General features: G+C 33.0%; 1 protein-coding gene and 1 long non-coding RNA gene across 8 annotated transcripts in view; both read left to right on the top strand.

Moving 5' to 3' along the window:
• Positions 1 to 26,422, top strand: part of LOC119639461 (5'-AMP-activated protein kinase subunit gamma-1) — a 159,077-nt gene that overhangs the window by 98,901 nt on the left and 33,754 nt on the right. The window lies entirely within an intron of this gene.
• LOC119639464 lies at positions 762 to 26,159 on the top strand. The gene is made up of 2 exons (XR_005247546.1): positions 762 to 1,120; positions 25,728 to 26,159. It is a non-coding gene; the product is annotated as an uncharacterized LOC119639464 (long non-coding RNA).

The following is a 26,422-nucleotide window of genomic DNA, read 5'->3' as shown; positions in this document are numbered from 1 at the left end:
ATTTGTGGTGGGTGTGAAAAGTCTCGCATTTGCTTTCTTTACTTTAACTGTTGCTCTCTCCTCACACACACACACACACACATACACACACTCAAACCTCTCTCTCGCTTAATATATTTCTACGGCTTTTTCATTTATGCAGTTTTGTTTCCTTCTTCTCATTACGTGTCAATCATTCCTATACATGCACACACAATATAGCGCGTGAGTTGTGTGCACAAGTGTGTTTTTGTGTGTGCGTGCATGCGTGTGTGTGTGAGAGAATCAAAATAAAACATGTGCTTTACATTTACGATTGAAAGAAAACAAGAACAAAATAAACGAACAAACATTTTTTTCTCTCCTTTTCATTCCTTTTCAAAATCATTTCTTGTCTCCGTATGTTTATATCCGAGAATTGTTCAAGTTATTCAATTCAGTATCAGTCAAACAACCGGTTCGAAATGTTCGTAAAGAGAATGCGAATAAAAATTAAATAATTAAATGAAAAATTTAATTAAAAACAAAAACAAAACTGTCTATGTATATAAATAAATATTGTCTGTTCTTGTGAATGAAATAAATTGAAAAAAATCACTTTATTGCAATTGTTGTTGTATAAACAAGAACAATTTTGTTTTTCAATGCATAATTATGCATAAAAAAAATAATTGATATATGTGTATGTTTACTCACTATACCATAAACAGTAAATAAATTAAGTAAAGAATAAAATTAAAATAAATTGTGAATTAAACTATAAACTGATTTTAAAATTTAAAAACAAAAGCATAAAAATAATGATAAAAAATAGGTAAAAAAAAAAAAAAAAATTAAAAAATTTAGTAAAAGGTTTACATTTATACGAAGGTTGTTCACAAGGGCGCCTCTTGCATCAAAGATGGTTTTCGCAATTATACAGTTCTTGTCTTTGTGCTCGTGTTGCTCTGTGGCATCAAAAGGCACTTACTTGGTCTCAAAAATCGCGCCCTGAGCTAAACGATATCAATATTAAAAATAAAGTTCAAATAAAGTTATTTCGCTGATACCATCGAAGGTTGCTTTCTCATGTTAACCCGAAACTTTGAAGATATTTAACCAATTAACTGTGTCGAACTCTTGGTACACTCTTTGGATGCAGGTGTAATATGAAATTATACATAATTAACAAATATTTCTCGAAATCCGACAAGGAAAAATGGACGAATTACGACCTATATAATTTGTATACACAATCAAGTGTGCTTCCAGGCTAGATTGAGAAGGTAGCGATTTTAAAAATTTTATTTCAAATAGCATATAAACTAGAAATGCTCTGCGCCCAAGTTGATATCCCTTCCATTTTCGAGCGCCTATATTCGGTCTAGATCAGGCTATATTCGATAGATTGTAGGTTAAGGCGGGAGCTTAGGCAAGACTTGCCTCGGAGAACTCGACTGTATGAAATGTAATGCGTGCCAGGCAGTCGTGGATGACGAGAACGTATTCAACATTTTCGTAACAATTGACCATCGAAGTAATCTGAATAGGGCTATGTTTATTTAGATGATGTGTTTAGAAAACTTGGACTTTTCGTTACTCACTCAATCTGAAATTGCCGTCATACCTTGTCGTTCTTTAACTCTACCGCCTCTCTCTAGAGCAATTTACATGCAATTGTCTTTACCGCCGGCTCTCTTTTGTTTCACTTTCAAGTCGAATGTGGAAGAACACTGGTCCCTCTCTTCCCCTTCCTGACCATCACATTGCCTGCATATATAGAGGACACTCCCCGTAGTGATGTGGTTTTGGATGTTTCGTTAAGTACCATGGAAGCCTCTCCGTGGATCCATTTCTTTCAATTCGACCCAAAAATAGCTGACCATCATTCCGCATATCATTTCTTTCTTAAGCTTAGCAAGGTCAGAAACGAATTTTGATAGAAAAACATCTTTAAAAATCAGACGATGAGAAGAAATCGAAATTCCCTAGAAAAAGCAACACATGACGTATATCAAAAGAATCAAATGAAAATTGGGAACTTGTATGAGTCTTTCTGGACAATGCGTCACTATTTAGAAATTAAAATCGTTTAAAAGCTACGAACACTATTGATTTCTAAAGATCGCCTTTGGGAATTCGAAAATTAAATCTTCTTGAAATCTTCATGTCAAAGCTCCCTAAAGGCCCGGTTTAAAGTGTAAGAAATTGAAAAGAGGGAGGAAAAGTGAAAAAGAAATTAAAACTTGGCGCGCGACGCAACAAAAACTCCCTTCATACTCTCTGTTTACATTATACTCTTTGGTAGAAACATTAACATATTTCCCTAATTCCTAGAAAACAATATAAATATGCTTCCATGTGTGTGTGTGTATGTGTGTGTGACTTGTTGCTTATCGAACACTTTACTATGTTTGATTACTAAGTTTTTTCACTTATTTTTTTCTTTATTTTTTTCTTTATTTTTTTTTTTTTTTAACTTTTTGCCGAGATATCATTTTTGGTATTTTACTCGTTTTTTCCTAAAAACAAAAAAAGAAAAGAACAAAAAAATTTTTTTTTTTCATTTTTGGTAAAATTCCATTCAGGCTATTATGTGAGAATCATAAAGTAATTAAATGGTCACACAAAGCATATCAAATAACTTAAAACGCAAAAAAAAAAACAAAAAAGATAAACTTTTTACAGGGATTGAGCCACAAAATAGCTTGACATCATACAAACAGAAGCGTACTAAATTCCTAAAGATGTGAGGAAACATTGTATTCAGGGCATTTGAAGCATGCCCTCGTAGGCAAAGAGGGCAAATCTTATTTGCCTGATGGATGGACAAAGTGGTTAAAAAGAGTTTTTTTTTAGTAAAAATTTCTGTTTACCAGTTAGAGTTGTATTACCTTTTATTAAAGAAATGCTTAGGGTCACCAAATGAATTTTGCTTTCTCCATAAGTCTCTCTTTCCTCAATGCATATATGGTGCATGACAAAAGGAAGACTGGATAAAGAAACTGAGAAATAGAAGATGGAAATGTTGTAAGTTTTAAAGAAGGAAAGAAGAAGATTTAAATCAAATCTCTTGGCATTAGCCGCTTGCTTGAATTATTATTAGTTACTGGCAAACTTGTAAAAGAGATTTCTTCCCTCTTTTGCGGAAAAAACCGATAAACACCTACACCACTTGCGGTACAGAGTATATTAAGTTAGTTGTATGCAACACGTAGAAGGGCTTGAGATGGATCCATCTTTTATTATATTAATCCGAACCGTAATTTCCGTATCGACCTAAGCCTGCCTGTCCGTTTACTACCTGTCGATGTAAATTTGTGTTCAAGTGACAGATGGCAATTTTTGAGTGAGGTGTTTTGACCTAAGGACGAACGCTACTGAAAATGGTTCGGAGCAGTTCACTTCTTTCAAGCACTTCCCAACGCCCTACTCTGAAAACAACATTTCAGATTACTCGAAGAAAAATACATAACAAATTACAATTAGATTGGTTCGAAAATTTACACGTAAGCGCACTCTAAGAATATTTACATGAATAGCCGAATAGGTAAAAGTTGCGACTACCAAGCCAATTGTAGCGTGTTTAAATTTCAAGAGCGAGCGAGTTTATTTTCGCCGTAATTCAGTAGGTGAAGGCATAACACTTACCGATTGGGCCATGGCACTCTTCTCACTCGCATCTGATCGTCGCCGTGTTACACACTTAGGAAACAACTCTGAGTGATTGTGGCTTCAAATTTCGCTACTTACACAAAGATTAATGAAATTTTTAACCAAGAACGAGAAATAGATATTTGCGGCATATATTTTAAGGCGTGAAAGGTGCAAAGTCTTAAAAAAGCCAGAAAATCAAAAAAAGTCTTAGTCGAAAGTTGTTAGCGAGAGTTCGCTATAGCGATTTTTAAGATCAAATCTCTTCTAATTCGTATTAAAAATTTACAACGAAAAAAACTTTTAATCGATTGCTATTGACATTTGTAATGACTGCAGACAGGGCAAATTTTTCTTTTTTTTTGGCGCCTTTGTAGAAAAGAGTTTATGGAATTTTATTCAATTTTCGTTGTGGTCTTATCCCTAAAAGTAATGCATGCTTAGCTTGTGTAATCTTTTAATATTTAAAAAGATTTGATAAACTTCATACGTTTCACATGATCCGTGCGTTCTCATCAAACATTTTAAATGTATATATAAATATATATTTAAAATACTATAAATCATTGTTATTTGCTCTGTAGAAAATTGTTAATCAGTTACGTTCAATAAGATTAAAAAAGTTGTATTTTTTAAAATATATCAACTTGTTAAGATAATAATTTTTTATTATCTTTGTAAGATAATTATACAGTCGGTTGTGCAGGGTTTTGAAGTAATTTGTTTCTAAAAAAAAAAAAAAGAAGAAAATACAACACTGTACTAAAAAACAAATTTGAACTAATTTAAAAAAAAAAATTTTTTTCTTTTTTTTGAGAACAGGGTTTACCAAAATTTACGCAAGTTTCGAACTTGCCGCTGTTTGTGCGGTAGTGTTGCCAACAATTGGACAAATCACAGTTTGGGATTAGGAAAAGTGGGGCATTACATAAGAGAGCAGCACATTGTTTCCGTTGTTCAACAATATTTCAAAAATAATAATAATGAAAATTTGACGGCCAGGAATCGCGAAGAGTGTCCCAAAATTTACGCAAGGTCCTTCGACAATTCCGTTAAAAGGGTTAGTACGTGTCTCGAAAGCCCTGAGGGTCATTTGGCCGATATGCTATCCCACGCGTAATCCTACCCTGTATACATTCCGATCGAATAAAAAGATAACTCTGTTTTCTATTCAACTCAATCTTTGCGTACAGTTTTGGAACACCCTGCATGTTTGATCTTAATTTCATTTTAAAACAGAAAAAAAATTTACATGTGGGTTTTGCTAGACCAACTTTAGCTTGTCTGCTATATCTGATAGTGATTATTGAAGGAAGCGAACATGAACCTGAGTTTATTGTATATATTTATGAGGAACCATTCTTCCTAAGTCCAAGGGGTACGCTCATCGGCATACCAGTTGTTTCTTCCACAATATTTTATCATCTTTTGAAACCGTAACAAAAACATTGCAAAGTATCATCGTCAGATCCGCGCGGTGGTGTTTGAGGTTGTAAAATTCCATGAGGTAATCACGGAACATTAAAAGGACACGACATGACTTAAGCTTGATTTGCCCCTCAAACAAAAATCGTTAACTGAAATTTAACCTACAACAAAAGGCACCACGAACTTACCGTATCTACGATCGACGTTGGGCTCAGGCTTCTAACTTCGAAAGAGATGAAAGTAACTTCTTTTCTATCTGTTACTATCGGCTGGTACTACTCTGAGATTTCACAAGAGTACTGAGATGGTACAAGAGCCTATGTGAATTTATGCAATATCCATAAGGACTTGCAACAGACCCTCTTTTTATTATATTGATCGAATTTTATCCGTCCATCTGTGCATCTTGTTTGCTCTTCAATCGTAATTCTTGAGATATTTTAATGAGGCAGCAAATTGGCGTGGATCAAAAGCGAACGCTATATAAAGTCTCATTTTTAAAAACTCTGGGTTGGTGTAGAGAATTTAATGGAGCGCCAAGGCTCCAACTATTGTGAAACTTTTTTTAAAATTTCGATCGCTTCTATGGTTAACCGAAACGATGTTTCAATAAACTTTTCTTTTATCAAGAATTTAATTTTAAATTTATTCAAAATTCTTATCTCATTGAAAAGCCAAGAATTTTAAAATCAATCTGAAGCACTTTTTAAGCACTTGAAAGCAAACTACTATCACTTTGATAATCATTAACGAGGCAGCAAATGATGAACTGTGCGCTAACGAATCGAGTCCCATTCCATACAAACGCATTTCAGACTTTAATCTTTATGAAGATAGTTTAATAACTTATGCGACCAGTAAAGATCTCATATAAATTTCATTAAAAAAATTAATTTTTTTTTTTTTGTTTTTTTAATTATCTCATTAAAAAAATATTCCCGATAAGCAGTTTGTTCACATCATCACAGATGCTGCTGCTGCTACTGCTGTTGCCGCTTGATTTAAAAAAGAAATTTTTTTTAAAAGCAAGACATTAACTAACTATAGCAATAGCTATAGTAATAATAATCATAACAACAACAACAACAACAAAAGCCGGCCGGTATAAAAAGCGTAAATTTCTTATACAAGTTTTATATAAAAAACGAAATGAAAACACTTCAAAACGATGTGGTTTTAGAATTAATTTTTAATACATTATGACAAACAAAACTCAACCAGTTAGACCACTATATATATATATATATATTACCAAACAATAAAAACAAAAAAAAATATACACGCTTTGAAGCGAATCTTGTTTATCTATCCATCAATTAATTTAGAATATGTTCGTCGAGTTATTTTTTTATTACCTCTCTCGAGTTAATTTCCATAACAAACTTCAACGCGAACCTCGTAGATATTTAACCCAAATACTTGATCGTTATCTACTAAGGATCTGTCAATTTCTCGTAGGAAATTATTATCGTAGGAAACTATTAGGCGATCCTCGTAGATATTTAGATCAAATAAAAGATCGTTATCTGCTAAGGGTTTGTTAATTGCTCGGAGGGAGTTATTATCGCTCTACACATTGAAGTGATCCTCATAGATATATGCATCAAATAGCAGGTTTTTATACACTTTTGTTATTGGAGAATTGAAGAATCGCTTAATCAGAATCATCGGCTACTTCTAATCGATCCTCGTAGATATTTAAGCCAAATAGTAGATCGTTAGTTGCTAAGGGTTTGTCTGTCACTGCAATGAGATTATTATCAAATCAACTCAAAGATCTTTATCTTCTAAAGGGCTTGTCAACTGCTCGAACGAGCTTATTTAAGCGAGCCCTGTAGATACGTATATCAGATACTAGATTGTGTGATATTAAGAGTTTGTCAAACGCTCGATTTAGTTTATTTTCACAACAGACTTCTAGGCGATCCTCGTAGATATTTAAACCTGTTAATAGATTGATGAGTTAATCTTTAAGGCATTCTCGGAATTGTTCAAGTAGATCCTTATTGGCCACAGTTTACATATTTTTGATAAAAGTATTTAAGATTTATTGATTTTTGTTCAGTTTTTTTGTGGGCGTGCTGTGGTGGGCGTTTGAAAAACCTAACCTAAGATCCGCGATGAGGTTTAAACTTATGCGTATAAATGTTTGGACTTATAAGCATATGTTGGACGGACGGACATGACCAAGTATGTTTTGTATATTTTGTAAGATCTTGAACAAATCTTACTCTGGGTTACTCTCGTCCTAATCAATTTAGTAGACCTCAAACATTTGTCGGTATACATAAAAATAAACATTTGCAAAAGCGTGATGACTTGTGTACGTGTAAATAAACACAATTTTATGATATATATTTATATATGTATATATTTTAGCTCCACATGTGCATGCAGAAAAAAAAAAAAAACGAAGACAAAAAAAAGCGCAACAACAACAGAAATATGATTTTTAAAGAAAAAAAAAAAAGGGGAAAAAACTAAATTAAAAGAATGGAATTTTTTAAATTTTTACTTTTTTTTTTTGAAAAAAGATTTTAACTGCGCAGTTTGAAAGAAAACTTGATTTTTTTAAGCAACAGAAGAGAAGCAGAAAATACAATTTAATTAAGTTTTTGTGTTTTCTTTATACTTATTATCGGAGGAATGGAGATATGCTAACTCTGCCACTCCACTTGCAACATTTAAAAGTAGAAGCGTAGAGCGAAGAAACACATTAATAAGAATAAAAAATCATAGCACGTAGAAATTCAAAAATTAGACAATGACAGACAAATCAAGGAACCAAGGCACGATATGAAAGTATGTACACCAAGTACCAAAGGGACCTCTGAAGACCTTAACACAAAAATAAATTCACTAATATCCAATCCCTACATTCGTTGTAACGAAAACATTTCCAATCTCTATTTTTTTCGAAAATAAAACTTCCTTCGGACCGGAGGGACCTTTGCAGCTCTTATCACTAACAAAGATGTACGGATATAGAAAATCAACGTTTGCCCTGGGGCGACTGTTTCTAAGCTTTCTTCGAAACCTAAGGGTCCCTTGAAGGCATCAGCATAAAAAAAAAAAGACGCAAACATGTCGAAAACCAACATTTGCTCTAGAACATGCGTTTTCAATCTATATCCTCTTCGAAAAAAACTCGTTTCCTTCCTGCCTTTTGCCCAAGCCAAATTGATACAACTGTGAAATCGGCAATCCTGGACTTGGTTACGAGTGCGGTATGCCATACTTTGATTCTTATTAGCGTGTGAGTAAGCTTTGTTGATAGGTTGTTCCGTGAAGGCATAATAACTACCGATCGGGCATACATCGCCCAGACTATGATCACGTTCTGTCCAAATGCTCTCCACATTTCTTTGTGACCATAGCCCTATTTACATAAGCGTAAGGGATATGAATAAAAAAAAAATATATTTTTGTTCTTTCTGATGGTATGGCGCCTAGCAGATTGACAGTCTCTGCCCGTTGTGTGAAAATAGTTTGCTTGCCTGGTTTTTAGGTTTTCGATTAATTCGATCTTACTGTTGTTGTTGGGATTAATTAAAGGTTTGCAAATATAACGTGTTTACTTAGAAATGCTTGTGTGTCTGTATTTTTTTCTTTTTATTTTTTTTTTTATTTTCATTTTATAACTTTTATTCGTCGCGGTTGTTGGCCTGATTTTGCTCTCTTTCTTTTTATTACAATTTCTGAAGCGTAATTTATTACCGCAGCAAAATTGCTTAGAAAATCATTATTCTTTATACGCTATTTCGTAATAACTACCATACGTAAGAAGAAGCACCGAGACTAAAAGCATGCTTCCTGAAAACTTTTCAACATATTATAGATAATCGAATATGTGTTTTGTAATCAAATATTTCGTATAATTCGGAAGATTTTCCGAAGTAGAGTTTCGCTGAAAAAAGCAAGACAAAGATGATGACATAACCTCAAATGAAGCGGGTTTAAATGGAAAGATTTTTGTGTTTATTTTTACGGTGAATAGAAGTCTACTTCAATAACCTTTTGCAATTTCAAATGCCTTCGAGGTAGAAGTGTAAAGCCACTCCCCTTAGTTAGAGGGGTAAGACTAAGATTGGTAAGCCTGGTTCGTTGATTCATTCACAACATCTACAACGAAATATGCTCCTACCGCGCTGACGACTTGATAATCACAATTCTTGTCTACTCGGCTCCTCGAGCGGATAAATAGTAAGAAATATAGGAGCATAGAACAACCGCTTCACAATAATGGTGCACAGTTCTTTCCTGACATTTATTTTGATTTCACGCATGCATTGACGATTGCATTCGACAAATTTAATCTGTATGCGATCTCAGCGAATTGTTATTCGATGTTTTATATCAACTCTGGGTACACAACCAATATTTTTTTTTTCTTTCTTGAACCACATTTTAACCTTTTCGTTTGGTAAAAAGTCCACTTTCCATATTTGATAAGGCGCCAAGCAAAAAGCAGAATTAAACAAACCTGCCCCGGTTCGTCAATTATCTATTTGGCAATGTGGTTGTTCGGAAGAAGCAAAATGACTTTCCGAACAACTCAATAAATTAAAAGGGCTTGGAACCTTTATTTCAATAACTTACGTTTTGTGTTTTTTTGTAAGACTGTAAACTATTAAACCCTATGTCGCAGGCGAACCTCTTGCAGTCGTAAACTAGTTCTACACAAGCATATTTTAGATCTTCTGTTAACACCTCGCACATTGTTGCTTATATCGTTTCTTTTTACCGTCTCATTTCCTGAAAGAATTTCTAGGCATTCGGATGCTGCCTCATGATAATTTGAGGATTTACGCTAACTTCAGCAGGGTTGCATTGCCCAATAACATGATCGATTAAAAGAAAGGATGTCTGCGCTGCAATATTTTTCATAATATTTGATCAGTTTAGGTTTAAGATTTCTCAATGAAATTGAACATTGCTTCATATATCTTTCGGACGATACATATCTATGAATATTATACTTGATGACGTCATCTATCAGCAACTGCTGAATCTTTTCCTCTCAATGTAGCTGCTTTGTAGACATTGTAGACTTTTATCAAATATTCAAATTAAAAAAAAAAAAAGAGAAAAAAATGATTCTCAAGAAATAACTAAACTAATAAACTAAACGTGAAAATTAAATGCGTTGTAGAAATAAGCAAAAAGCTATTAAAAAATTATTGTTAGTCAAATGCAGAACTATACACACTTGTTTTACTTATCTCTTGAGAGGAATCTTTAGTGCCCAACAATGTCTTGTCTTTTTCAATGCCAAGCCCTTCAGGAGATGTTATACCGACGCGTAAATACCATATGCAGAAAAATCACACATTGCTCTCAAGTATATGAAAAGTAAAAGAAACCCTTTTGGAGATTAGTCTATATATATACTATTGTTAGTGCTTTATGCCGATATCTGTTGCAATCGGAAAAAATGGTATTTTGGTTTTCATAAAGGCTGAAAATAGGAACCTTTACATTATTAATTTTTAGAACAGGCAAGCGAGCAGACTGAACGAAGACATAGGGCATGGTGAGAACGCAGAAGAAGAGGAGGACTCAATAGATTCGGTTCAAATAAATTGCATGCGTTCAGAGACGAACGGACGGACGAACGGGCCGAAGTGACGGACACACTGCGAAGGAGGAATACGATTGCATAGACCGAAAAAGCGAGCACTCAGCAAAATCGATTCAAAAAAATTTCATGTGCCCAGAGACGAAAGGACCCACAAAAAGAGGAAAGAGGACAGCGCAAGAGATAGAGAAAAAACGGAAATTCACTAAGAAACAGGGCGACGGGGGCAGAGACAGAAGCAGAGAGGTATTCGGTGAAATCCGCTCATAAGAATTTCACGTATCCAGAAGAAGTGGACTCGGCTAAGAAACAGATGCCCGATTTCAGAGACAAAAAAAGGAGGATCTAGTGAGAGGCAAAGTTATGGGTGCACATAGAAGGGGACAGGCACTCGGCAAAATCGGACCAGAAAAATTTGGTATTTCTAGCACTCACACGAGTGCAAAGATGGAGGAAGAGAGGAACTCAGCTAAATCGGCCCGTTGAACGGAGAAAAGCCTATTACTGGCTGTTATTGCGAACGTAAAAACAAAATTAGTACACTGTTCGACTAGGGATGTCTGGCTATACAACTAACTGTTGGCAAAGTAGTCGCAATTTTTGCTATTTATTGTGGAATATTTTGAAGTGTGTTTGTACAATTAAATAAATATTTAATGTATTCATTTTGGTATGGCTTTCGTTGCAAAAATACTTACGCTTGACTCTCGCCGCCACCCACTTAACGTAAAACCATAACAAAAATTTGCGCCAATAAATATATTTGCAAGTTTTTTATTTATCTTGTTTCTTTTTGATTTTTATTCTAAACAAAATAAAATAACGAGGCATAAAATATATAAAAATATTTCTTTCTAAAATTTATTTGAAAAAAAATCATATTTACACCCTACATCACTTACGTTATAGCGTAAATTAAGTATGGGCTGTCGTATGTAACACCTACAAGAATCTGGGATTGATCCATGTTTCGATTCAGAATCGATCTAAGCCTGTCTGCCCGTCTGTCAATGGGCAATGCTTTGAACCCCTTGCCATATAATCGCTCCTAAGGAAAGTGAATTTTTATATGGTAAAAATACCCAATTTTCAAAGCTTCTTGATGCATTTATAATAATAGTTTGACATAACAATTAACTTGAACTCCGTAGCTCTATTTTTTGAGACCCAATCCATATAAGCATTCTAATGACATCTAAGCATTTATATGCCGAAACGATTTAATTTTTATAATTTTACGATGGAAATTGATTTTTAGTAAACTAATCATAGGGAATTTCGATCACGTAGATCCAATCAAACCAAACCTTCCCATGACGATAAAGTCTAATTTGTGCTTTCTTATGACAGAAGCAACTGAGAAATTGGGAAAACTTTTTTGCATGAAAAAAATGACTATATAAGCGAAGTGCTGTAGGGTATCTAATGGTTGGGCTTGTCCAACTAAAGCATTCTCACTTTTTCTTATATAATATTTTCATACGTTTCTTGTTTGTTTCTCGCTCGTCAAATGAATCAACGTCTTATTATAATTTATCGGAGGTCTTTTTTTATGGTTGAATACCGTTAGAAAAATATTTTATGCTTTTGTCTGCACAAGTAAAAGCACATTAGATGCAACAAGTCGTTATAATATTAAAACAATATAGTTAAGACAAGAGCGTCGTTTGTCATAACTCTTTATAATATTGGAATTACTTTACAATTTTTCAAAATTTGTATAACTTTCTTGATTACTAATTTTTTGCAAGTTTTGACTTCCAACTGTGCTTGCTATAAAATCAGTAAAATGGCTTAAGGGGTCAAGGAGGTCAAGAAAATATGTGCGATCTTCATTGCGATGACTGTTGACAGTGGGCCAGGGTCCACTATTAAATACACTGCATCATCCTACAGGTACTGATAATAACGACTTTCATCGTCAAGATGTAACAAGGAAAGTGATCGAAATCTGATCCTTTGGCGTCCTTTGGCCAAAATATGGCAGTGTTTCCAATTTCATCAATACAAACATTCAAGAGAAATAAGTGTTATGACGGATTTAAATTTGCTGGCTTTGGTAGTAGCAGTTACAGTGAGTGCTTAATTCGTAAAAGTTATGCACACAGCCACTAAACTGCGGGCATCTCACTGAGTTTTTCTCTTTCCTCATTTCTTTTTTTCCATCACTATCTTTCTTTTACCTTTTACTACCTTTGCCTTTGAACAGTTTCGGCAAAACTCACTCAAGACTATATTCAGGTCACTGAAAGGAAAACCAACTGATTCGAAATTTACTATCGCCGCGTTTCTCTTTCCTTCGTTAGCTGCAAAATCGCAACTTATGATGAATCAACGACTCCTTCATAATTCAATGCCTTCTAAGTGGTGAAGTAATCAATATTCAGTTGAAGTAGCCGTTTACACCCTTCACATTTTTGAAGACGATTCCTTGATTAAATGAAAGGTTTAAAGACCGCATCGGTCGTTATGCGATAAGTGCAACAATATGAATACTTATCGCACAGATAATGCTCATGGCAGTATATAACCTATACAGAGCTATTCATAGATTGCTTTCACTAAGTAACCTAATAAGAATTTCTTACAATTTAACTCTATGTTGATACATAATCCCTGATGGATTACAAAGTTCTTTACAACTTTTCATCAAGATTTTTCTTCTTCCTCTTCATCTTTTTTCATTTTGTTTTCGTTACATTTAATTTACATTTTTAAATTGGTATGCGTTAGCCTTTTTTTATATATGCAATTAATGTAAACAATATTTTCTATAAATAAAAAAAAAAAATGAATAAAATGAGATAAAACATGAATTAGTTGAAAAGCGAAACAATCAGAGATGTCATGTCTAACTTGCACACATCATCATACACAGTCAGTGTTACATTAGAGAAGGAGCCGGCCAACACACTTACACTTATGGGTTTGCTGAGTATTAAGTGTGCAATCACTTCTGTAAATAAATTGATACAAAAAAAAAAATTAAATCACCAAAGTATAGAACGAGACACGTTTATTTTTCTTGTTATTTAACAAATAAAAATAAAGTAAAAAAAAAAAATAAATAAATAAATACATTTGAAGGTAATTTTCTTAAGATTTTTCTTAAGAGTGTGTGCGAGCGCGCTTCCTAAAGCAGCTAATGACATTTAATGAGCTCATTACTTCTTTGCTTCCACTTCGTACTAAAAAGTCATCCAATTAGTGCACAAATATCGCGATGTTTGCATTCACCGATTAGATGCATTTCTTTAAAATTCTTCCTAAATGAAGTAAGTCGCTAGTGTTTTTAAAGCATTTTCCATCACAAATATATAATTGTTTACGTTATAGCGTTGCGATGTAAGCTAGAGAGGGCGATAAGTCAGGTTTAATTCTAGTGCTGGACCACTTGTTGAACTCTTCAGCCAAAATAAGCTTACTGTCACGTCACGAAGTGAAGGAACAGTTCATCTGCTTTCACTTAACAGTTGCGCGTTTGTTAGTAAAGTCTATAGATCAGAGCGTTCGAGTTGTTGTATCCGAAATACCATTCCATCCATTTGCTGTAATCTCTTTTAGTTCATAATTGTCCATTAGTTGGAAATAATTTACACCTAGCACTTACTCTATCAGCGTCTACATGGATAGGAAATTATTTTTTCGAATGATACTTCTACTTCCCCTATGTGATCTCATTTGGTTATTAGTTCCGTTCCGCACCAATGTTTTTTACTATTGCGATAGCTATCGCGTCTTGCTTGCATCCTATCTAAGCTGGGAGAGATTTGTTTTCTTGCTGTTTGTCATCCTAGGGATTTACCCACTATAATTTGTCTTCCCTTCGACCAGGTTACTAGCATATTAATGCATCCATTAATAATTGGAACTAATCTCTTGAACGAACGTTCTCGTTGCGATGAACGTTCAGATTCACAGCAACATATAAAAAATCATTTAAAAGAAACTCTTACGATAATCGGGTGGGGTTTTTAATTTCTCTTCTTCGTTTTTTGTATATTCAGTGTTTTGTTTTTATTAGTTAAAATGTATTGAAAGTAATGTAAGACTAATAGAGAAAGGTGTGTTCGCAAGTTTAAGTATATTTTTCAAAAAAAAAGTGCGAGTTGTTAAGTCATTAGTTGAATAACAACTTTACTTTAAAATTATGTAAATTATTTTCCTCTTTTTTCTTTTTTTTTTTTTTTTTTTTATTTCGCAATTCAAACAAGCAATAAAAAATTTGAAACGCACATCTGTAATATTTGACAAAAGTTATATTTAATTAGAACGACATGTAAGTTCAATTCAGATGAACTTTTACGAATTATAAATAATTACGCAGCGATGAGGAAAATGTATTCTAAATACCGAAATCATATTTGCTTCAAAACGAATTTTGGATGCCCTTAACCTAAACAAAAAAAGAAGTAGGAAACCCATCAATACTTGCCGGCTAGTGTGCATATTGGAGTAAACGAATCACAAATAAATTTTACAGAGAATTTTTTATAACTTAAAGAACTGGTAAACGAAAAGAACAGGATTTTACAAATACACGGATCGATAAAATAAAGCGTGACAAGAGAAATCACTAAAGAATGGATTTATTTGGCAGCAGAAAGGCTGATTGGTGGAGGGACTGACAGGCGAAAGGATTAAAGACAAGCAAGCCGAGAGATAGTCGCTTGGATCGATGAAAAAAAATATCCAAAAATTAAAGGACTTAAGAGCAGAAAAACTTGCTGATGGACGGACTGACCAAGGAACAAAAAGTTTGAAAAATTGATTCTTATCATGCGCCAAAAAAGGCGAAAAAATGGACGGAAGGACTGATAAAGATTCACATATGAATCGAAGTATTAAAAAAAGGAAGCACCAATTAATAGAATGCAGTGCGGATAGAGCGAAAGAACTGAGAAAGGGAAAAATTGGCTGACAAAAGAATTGAGAAAGAGAAAATCGAAGAGAATGGAACGAAAGGGCTAACGAGCGTAGAGATTATCAAACAGAAAAAATTAATGATACTAAGCACCAATAAATTTAAGGAATTGCGAGTAGAAAGACGTAATTGACGGAAGGATTGAAAAATTGGCTGAAAAAATTATTAATGAAGGGAAAGGACGGGAAAGAGACTATCGTGTAAGAGTTTTGTTAAATAGATAGAAAAGATTTGATCTAATAGACGATTAATTTACGAACCCACTAATCGGTGGAAAAGTGGAATATTAGAAGCAGGCACGCAAGTACTAATGGATAGCAAGCAAATCCTAACTCTTGAACCCATTGAGACATGAGTATTGCTTAAGAGTAGTGTATAAAAGAATGCATAGATCGAAGGGCTAAAGAAAAACTTGGGGAACAAATTCATCGAATGTTGATACCGTGCACACCTATCCCGTACACAACTTGAGTTTAAATCTCAAACAAAGCACTTCTCAAGTAGCTTTTTCCGAATGTTGCAAAAACAATCGAGAAAGTATTTTTCCTCTTTTTGTTTTACATTATTTTATTTTAAAAAAAATAAATAAATAAAAAGTTTTGTCACATTCGTAATTTTTACTACAGCGTAAATAACGTTTTTTTCTTTTAATTAAACAAAAAACGTGTTTAACATTTTTTTCTGAATTTGTGTTAAATATTTTCATTATTGTAATTTATGACTTTTTAAAACGTTTCAATAACAGCCTATAATTAGGTGCCGTTACACGTTTTTATCACGTTATCAAGTGTAAGGCGTATTGCGAATTCGAGAAGAAGAAGAATATTATATAATTATTTAAAAACATATGCTGCCCCAAAGAATTTATTAATGGCTATCAGTGAACTCCAATTCGCAACAATATTATTATTATTATCGTAAGGACAATCCGTACGGCAGGTCTAATGTACTCGTCCATGCCCCTAGCCCTCCACTTTTCGAATTCTTGAAACTCTCGCAACTTCTTTGGTTCAGAGTCCGGAGCATGTCCCATCTGGCTTTGTTAAGTGCCCAAGTGATAAACTCTTGGTGTCTGCTACTGCAGATAGGCTGTAATGTGGTCTTTTGGTCATCCACTACCATAATATGCATTAATCGGTATCAGAGATGTCTAAAACGCAGCACAGTGCAACATACTACTATATAAGCGGCGGCTATGCAGAACTTACCCTTACAAAGCACGTTACGCTTAATTTAATGCCAAGCATTGTTATACTAATCTTAATAGGGACTTCTGCCTGCCAAACATTTCTAAGGAACATCTAATACCTAGGGTTAAATTTTGCATATTTTTTATGTCCCGCACCACAAATGGTATTTAGCGTGTGTGGACGTACGCAATACCCAGAAGAATTTAAGACAAATCCATCTTTTAGTATGCCGAAGTAAGCTTATCTGTCCGAAAGAAATTTGAGAAGTAAATTAAGATGGCTAAATATGGATCAGGCCTTCTGACGTTTTGGACATCCTCCAACATAGGGGCTTTCATAAAAGGTATGCCTTTACATGAAAATAATATGTAATTTTTAGTACAATATTAAAAAAAGTGAGTGGATTTAGCGAAATGGTGTAGGGCATCTCATGGTCGGCCTTCATGGACTAAAATTTTCTTACTTGTTTTTGAATGCGACCACTCACTCGGTGGATGTCTTGTCTATATGTAACATGGTGATTGGTCGCCTAGTGCCTAAGTAGATTAACTGAGCAGCACTCAGTACTTTTACAACCAGTAATGCGCAAAAGTCCACTGAGATATAAACCAGCGAACGTAAGCTGTGTAGACATGATTCGTATTTACTTAACTGCTCATGCGGAGATTGTCCCCCGGCGGGATTATTTTTGAAGGAAATTTGAAAAAACTTCAATCTGCGATATGTTAGGGAGATCAGTACGCTTTAAAGTCTCTCTCTTTTCTTCTTTCTTTCTGAACACTTTATCTTTCGTACTATTACTGAAAATTCAGCTTCATTGGCTTTTCATAATTTCACCTCATCGGAATCAGTTCGCCAGTTAACGGTAATTTACATTTGAGCTCCTTTGCAACTATCCTTGAATTCTGTTATTTTTTTTTTTTTTTAGTAAATACTTACGCATAGAGAAAGGAATCATAAAAACGATAGCCATACGTATTAAGCATATTTCTGCCTTACTTAGTTTACATTTTCTATAAATGACATCATAAATAAGATGACCTGAATTCACTAATTACTGCACAGATGTACGAATGCATGGTTACATATGTAAATTGTATACAGCAAAAGTAGGTGGATAGGTAGGCAATGTTTGCGAAGGTTATGAAAAGTAAGAATCTTTAAATATTTCACAATTGCAACTCTGAATAACAAGTATTTACTTTAGGTGGAAAACTTACTTGCAAAGAGTTGCCATGCTATCCGTTTCTTCATATGTGTAATACTTGAAAACCAATATAAATAGATAAAAATTTAGGGGAAGACCACCTTCAATAATCATTGCAGAGTTGCTTTCTCTATTTAGGTCAAGTGATTAGAGCTTGTTCATAAGCAGTTCAGCGGGCAAAAAAATTTGAGTTAAGTAACAATTTGCTTAAAAGGTTTTTTTCTAGCCGAAATTAAAGGTGATGGTAAAGCTTGCAAGTACACCCAAGTCTTTTTTTTCGGCACGGACTTAAAATAATTCACCAATGCATATTTTTTCACGAATTCTTTGTTCTAGCACTTAGTTCTAGTTTCAACAGTGTCTTAAAAAAAACGCCTGGCCATGAGATCCAAAACTCCTACGTAAGCAGGAAAGAGAACGGTGTCGATTCCTTTAACTGAAACCCTCAGTTCCCGCTTGCATTGATAAATATTATTTTTTCTTTAGCAAAAGTGAGATTTATTTCTTTCTTGCCGTTTACCAAGGCCTGGCAAACTGAATGGTTATGTCGAATAGCTGGACTCCAATTGGTCTCTAATACAAACAAAATTCGATGATTCAATACAATGGATGGAATTTCTTGCAAAGTATCCATGATGACAAAAAAACTTTGAAGCAACACACATCGATTTAGGATGCTAGTAGCATTTTGCGTTAGGCAGACTTGAAGAGAAAATTATAACTTGGAAACTTGAATTATTACTGTAAATTTCGAGAGTACAAATCTAGACCTTTGTGCTATTGTAACGCTCATCACTAATCTAAACGTTTGCTTTCCAAATAAAATTTTATATATAAAATACCCTCGTAGTACAAAGGCAGATTAAGTTCGTGCGGATGTGTGCAACAACCAGAGTGATTTTAGATAGTCCCTCCCCCTCATTCATTATACAACTTTTCGAAGTGATTTAAACGTGTCTGTCCGTCCGTCCATGTTGTTTTTCGTATTCAACTTGCTTGTCGCAATTTTTGACATATTTTGAGTTTGTTATTTAGGTATACATTGATTGGCTATTGGAAACAGTTCGAGGCGCAACATTTTTTTAACCAACTAACCCATACAAAACCTTATTTTGAAAAGTCATTATATGAATAACTGACTTAAGTAAATTGGTATAGGTTATTTAATGGTGGGCCCAATTGCTTTTTACTTACATTAGAAAAACTCTTGATTTTTATCACTCTAAAACAACATCGTTGTTCAAACAATAATTCTTGAAATGATTTTGAACCCTCCAAGCTTTTCACATAAATTACTTTAAAAAAAAAAGAAGAAAACATTCTCTTATAGGTGCGAAATAAATAAATAAATATACTTTTGTATAAATAGCTAATTGTGTCCCTATTATTATTATTATGATTATTATTATTATTGTTATGACGCTATCATTATTGCAATTTTCTTAATCCGCCTGAGAGTATCTACTTGATAAACAATAAATTTACAATTATTTATATGTATACTTATGGAGGGAAGAAGAAAAGTACACGCACTCAAGGCTTTTATCATTTTTATATGGTCACAGACGGACAAATACACAGACTGATGTTGAATTGTTACTGATGTTGTTTGCCTTGTTGAACTTTTTATTTATTTAATTTTTTCATTTATTTATTTATTTTTTTCTTAAATTTTTTTTTTTTTTTGCATTATTATTTACTCTCCGCTTGTATATTGTCCACATCTAGTGGACTGTAAACAATTAATAAAATAAATGAACTGCAAAAAAAAAAAAAAAAAAAAAAGAAAAGATAATTATGTTAATATCACCATATAATAATAATCATGAGTAGAATGGGTGGGTAAGCATATAGCTTATATACATGTATTCCCCCTCACCAGTCACAATAGTTACACGCTTTTGCTCATTTGAATTTGATTTTCTTCTTACATTTAATTAAATGTTAATTGAATCAAATGTATTTCAGCGAAGTTGATAAGTAAATAAAAATTAAATTAATAAAACAATAGTTCTATTAATTAAAAGGTTAAATATTTTTTTTAAAACCCTTACAGATATGTTAACTTGATTTTTTTAATTAAATGACTAAAATTATTTTATCCCATATCTTGAAAACTTTTACCTGAAAGTATGCTAAAATTTATTTATCAACTTCAATGAAAGTTTACTAAAGATGGTTTTTTTTTTTTTTATAAAAATTCTGTGAAGACGTAAATTACATGTCGTCCTGATATTGGTAATCCGAAGCAAATTAGATTCCCACAACAAAGGAAAGGATAGTTTCATCAATTGTTAAGTGTACAAATAAATTTCTTTTCCTGAAATTTGTTGCTTCGTAGGAGGTAGATGACCATCCAAATCCAAATTTATCAAAAATTTCAAATATAAATAACTTTGTTATTCACATGTGAGCTATGTAAGTTTGGACTGCTTAACCTAGAAAAAATGCCGCTAAAGCGACGGAAATGAAAAGGTAGTAAGCTACAAAACAGTTAGAAAGGTGTTATCGATATTTTGGCTAAAAAATTGTTGTCGTGAAAACGATGAAAATTCACATGTGTCTGTCCGTCCTTCGCAAAAACAACCAACGAAACAATGTTCATTTTAGGCTGAGACTAAGGGCAGTTTTACCGCATCCGTAATTTATTTTCTCTAATATCCACTCTGCTTGGCGGTTCGATTCAAAAGCGAAACAAATGGGTAAAACCCATTCCTAGCTGACTTTGCTTTCGATTAAATAGGCGTTGCCAATTAACAAAGTAACAATATTCCAAGAATGTCGGACAATCTACTTTGAATGTGACAAATGTGTGAATCGATTCCGCATTACGTCTGATTTGCTATAAGTAAATATAGAATGAAAACGAGAGAACGACTTTGACCTTCACTACGACCACGATCAACCATTAAACGTCCTGCGTTTATTCATACAACGACTTTTCAAAGCAATATGAGATGTGGTCGAAAAAGTTGTCCATTTCGAGCTATTTTCAAAAGCTTTCGTTCTTGGTCAACAACACTGTGACAAGATGGATGCACGGACAGACGAGCTTAGTGGAACCATTTTCTAACTCGAACCTTAAAATACAGCTTTTGCCGTACATTGGATAGCAATGGTAAGAACAAGTGAAAAGAGTATTGTGGGCCAACCCACATTGGTCGGGTAAATTTGAACACAAAAATATAAGAGGAACGGATGCACAGACAAGCTTAGTAAGATAAACTCGTTATAACAAAAAATAGGTACGTCTCAACTTCTTCACGGTGTTGCCTACATCTGCGCAAACTTAAAGTACCCTTGTACTAGCAGTCGTGTAGGGTATAAATTTCGAACTCGTTGACATTTTAATGGTTTACGCATTGATGTGCAGGAGAGACGTGTTTAAAAATAAAATTTTCCTTTCACCTATCGTCATCCATCATCATCAAGTTTTATTAATTAAAACTTTTAATTTGTTTTTTTATTTCATATTATAAATTTATTTTAACTTAACCTCTCACCTTAAATGAAACTATAACAGGAATTTTGTTTTTATTTTATTTTATTTTTTTTTTTTGTTCTAACACACATTGCTGTGTGAAACTGCGTGTTGTCATTTCAAAAGACATTATAAATCAACACAACTGCGGAAATAAATACTTTTCATATGATTAACACGACTGTCAATAAAAAACGTGCAACATACTGTATGATAATAATTTAATGTTGAAGAGATGAAGAGAGATAAACACAATAAAAAATTTGTATTAAATTAAAACTCGTTGTCTGTCTATAAATGCATTACCAACAAACAGACCAGAATAAAAGGAAATATTACTTAATTGTGCTATAAAAAAAAAAAAAACAAAATTGCAACAATATATAGAGAACAAGTCGTAAAAAAAAAAAGGCAAAACCAGAAAATGTATTTTCTCTAATAACGCAAACGACGACTTTTTTATCTTGATAAAAAGATTAAATATTCAATGCTTGAAAGTATGCTTGCATTAACAATGAAACGTAAAAATATTCCATTGTGTCTAGTACGCCTAAAAGTAGGCAATATTTTTTTAAAATAAGCTAGCTAATCTAAGGGGAAGCATTTTTTTTTTAATTTTTTGTTAAATCACTCAATTAGGGTATGTTGTCCATATGTCTGTAAACACAGTGATGATCGATAAGAAAGAAGTCTAGAAAAAGGGGGCCGCAAAGACTGTGGCCACATAGGCGGAGAGGGTGCCAATCTCGGCAAACGTTATGACTTTAATGATCGATCATCCGCACTCGGTGCGACAGCATCCCGGCTGTCTCGACTTGAAGGTCGCGCTTCTTATTTAATAGGTTATGTTTTCGAAGTGAAAACACACAAATATATTTTATACATAAAAATAAATATATAAATATATTCGCTAATTTTTTTTCTTTTTTTTTTATGTTAACAATAAATTAATTTTAATATATAAAGAATATTTTAAAAGATCTTTAATCGAAAATGGAATTTGAAAATTTCAACCTTTAAGATGTGGTCTTCAGATACCCTTCAGAACAAGGTTTCCTCGTGATAGTTGGAGTCATTGGTTAATAAGTCTCGTTCCCATGTTTCATTAGAAAATTCGAACGAAAAGATTACGCAACTTATACTGCATAGCATTTTGAAAAATCGTGTTTCGAGAAAACGGTTTTAAATATCCGTATAATTCTAGAGCATTATGTACGCAAAATTAAATTTTTGAATCATTCTAGATTTTACCCCCAGAATCGCCTTCAGTTATCGTACATCAGTTTATACAGGGTGTAGAACCAATTCCTTTCAGTATAACGAAAGGTTAGTCTATATCAAATCCTTCCTCAAGTCGTTGCTCCTTACATCCGCATGAACTTAATATATTTCGTACTGCAGGTGGTCTATGGTATAATAATGATTTTTTGAAATATTTACAAATAGTATTAATACTCCTTAAGAAGATGGACGTAACCCGAGAGTATTAAGAGTACATTTTATTATAATTTTGTAAATTGGTTATCCGTTTTGTCTAATTATTTGTCGATTTTAATCATAAATAAATATTTTTATACCCATCACCGAAGGATGAGGAGTATGTTCATACTGTAAAAATGTTCGAAATTACCGGGAGGAAGTTTCAAAGATCCTACGAAGAATATATACTTTTGACCAGTATGAAATTCTAATAACGATCTAAGTATGTCCATCTGTCCGTGTGTGTAATGTCTGTTGGAAACATTCTCCTGGCTGCAAATATAAAGCTATCGACTTCAAAGTAAGCGGAAACATTGAAGCGCAATGTTGATAATGAAAATAGATCAAATCGGTCGAAGGGAACACTTACAGTGCACCTCTGTTTTTCAAAAGGAATAAATAACATGTTTTTTCTTTTATTATTCATAAACAACAAGAGCATTACTCGTAAACAAATAAGTTTAGAAAAATTTGAACGTATATTCTATGGGCGAGGGTATAGTACCTGCAGAAAAATGGGAATAATTGATCAACACAAAATTAAAATTGAATTTTCCTTCGAAAATCTTCATAAGGCACAAAAGCAAGTTTCAAAAACCCAGTTTGAAATTCAAAATGCATCTAAGCACGTCTATGTATCCATCTGTCCCCTTGCCCGACTATGGTAAAACCTCTCCCGTTTGTAAAAATAAACGATGAAACCGGGACATGTGTGAACATCTCTCCTTTCCCGGTTTTGACTTGTTACTTATAAAGTGCAACACAAACACCACCATCACCGCCATATGAAGTGAAAAAAAGCACCGAGTATGAAAATTTAGTTTATTTTCTTTTTTTTGTTTTGGGATAACAGTGATGGGTATAAAAAGTTCGGTCATGACCGAATATAATTTTCTTACTTGTTTGACTGTAGGTGTTCGCGGTGCGCCGTCGTTAACATTATTTTCAAAATTCGTTTCCGCCTCATTAATTCAAAAAATTCTTTTCTTTCATTCGTTTGTTTTATGTTTTTTTTTTTTTTTTTTCTCTTTTGTAAATAAAACCTAAATCATTAGCTTTCATTGTCTTCTCATTTCTCATTTGTTTTTGTTTACAGTAAGACTAAGGTGCAAATACTTAAAGTGTTTCGTAAATCATGTTATATATATATATATATATATGTCTGAAAAGACTTCCTTCCTTTTCACTAACTACGCCAGTTAGTCTGATCTGTTTTGTGCTGCTATACACTAACGTGTTACGACTAACAGTTATACACACACAATTTAGACAAATGAATGCATTGCGAAAAAAAAAATAAAACCAATTGTTAATCAATCAATCTCCTATTAATGGATTTTCAAAATTTTGTTTTTATCTTGAAAACCTTGAATTATATATATTCACTCATTCACTTACTCACTTAAACATAGATATGTACGTATAATATAATATAATGTAGACAAGTAGGAATGCTACGTCCGCCTTGGGATGTATGCTAAAAGATCTCAACTTATTATCAACTTCAACAGTGTTTATGTACTCGACACCACTTGTGCTACAGGATATATTAAGTTACTTCCGACTTATGTAACACGCAGAAGGGCTCTAGACACAACACAACTTTCATTATTACGAATCTGAGTCGATCTAAGCTTGTCTTTCCATACGTCAGTCTGTCTGTCTGATGTCTGTCCATGTAAATTTGTGCTCAACCTACACGTCGCAATTCTTCAGATATTTTGATGTAAGTAGGTAGAGTGACATGACACCTTCTATTTTACCGATAAATTCAGAATCAGTTTCTGAATATTCTGAATCAATCTAAGCTTGTCTGTCCGTCTGTCCATGAAAATTTATATTGAAAATAAAGATCGCCATTTATGAGATATTTTGATGAAATTTAATACACTAACATACTTTGACTCAAAGACGAACGCTGTTGAAAATGGTTCGGATCGAACCAATTTTCCGATGGGAGCATTATAACTTCAGTGCAAAAGTCGATCTGCTCGACAGTTCCAAACCTAAAACAACGGTATGTCGTAAGCTAATGGTTGGAACTTTAGGAAATTTGAACACCCTGCGCTTCATAGTTACTGAATCGTATGGACTCGTGAATTGTGGTGCCATCGATATGTTATCCTATGAACTTTCTTAAATGTTCTCTTTTGATCACATAAGAGAGGTTGACTTTTTAAAATTTTACACAAATCCAATCCAATTTAATTTCAGCTCCCTAGCACATCAAGTCAGTTAAAGAATTTACGTGAAAACGATCATGTTCACCTAACTAATTGGCATGCCTGCAGTTACTTTGCAAAATACTTTGACTTTATAATTTTATTGACTTGAAATGGTGGATATCAGAGATTAATTTACTCAATATTCTTTTGTCTTAAAGCAATTTGGCACTAAACAAAGGAGGAGAGGACGATAGTCACTAAGCTAAAACGGCATTATTAAAAAGACGTGAGGATTTTTTGCTGTCAGAAATTTTTATGAAACAGTCTATCGTGCATTTTTATTATTATAGACTATGAGTAAAAGGAGGAAGGTGGAGAAAAGTATAATAAAGATATTGCAGCAAAAGAAAGAAAAAAAAAAAGAAAAACGAAAAAGACTAACGTAACTATTTGAAGGACATTATAAAATTTTTTTGAATAACAGAAATAGCGTAAATAAGATTTGACCTTAAAATGTTTTCTACTTTTTTTTTTTTTTTTTTTGGACAAGAATTTCTATGACGATAACATTTCTCAGCGGAGAAGGTTATGCTATAATGTTTATTTATTTGAAAAGCCTAAAAGTAGGTTGCTTTATTATGCTTATTTGATTTTCTTTTCTAGTTTTCAAAGGTAAGCCTAAAGATAGGCATTACAAAATCCTCCTAAAACATTCGAACTCGTCATGTGACATAAGTCGCATATAAAAATTAAAAAAAAAGGAAGAAAAAAAATTTATATTAAAAAAATAAAACTTACACATATAAACTCACTTTAGCCTTATAGATTAAAATATATCAGTAAAATATAATATAAATGAAAATAAAAATAAAAATTAAACCAAAAACGCAACAAACGTGAATAAAAAGAAAAAAGTAACTTTGACTTAATTGCAGGCCATTCAACTGCCAACAGCAATAGAAAAAAAAAAAGAAGAAGAAAACAAAATTTGTTTTTTTTTTTGCTTTTAATTGTTTATGTTCGATGTGCCAAACAAACTTCCCCCCCACCACCAGCATAGCATTGCTGATAAAGTTTAGCAAGGAAAATGAATAATCAATTGAGTTTATTATAAATTCCGATGGTAGTAAAAACAACAACAACAATAACAACAATCAAGAGAAATGCTAATACAATAAACATAAAATAGTGAGAGAAAATTTATTAATAATAACAAAGTGTGTAATAAAATAAAAAAAAAAATTAAAAAAAACTTAGTTTTTAATATATAAATGTAATATTATTACTAAAGAAAATATTTAAAAATTTAAAAAAAAAAAAATTATTTATTTGTAATTAATTTTTAACAAACAAGTGAA

The sequence above is a fragment of the Glossina fuscipes genome, unplaced genomic scaffold (assembly GCF_014805625.2).
Source record: "Glossina fuscipes isolate IAEA_lab_2018 unplaced genomic scaffold, Yale_Gfus_2 112, whole genome shotgun sequence".
In the NCBI taxonomy this organism is placed as follows: Eukaryota; Metazoa; Arthropoda; class Insecta; order Diptera; family Glossinidae; genus Glossina; species Glossina fuscipes.
This window is presented reverse-complemented; position numbering and strand designations above follow the sequence as displayed.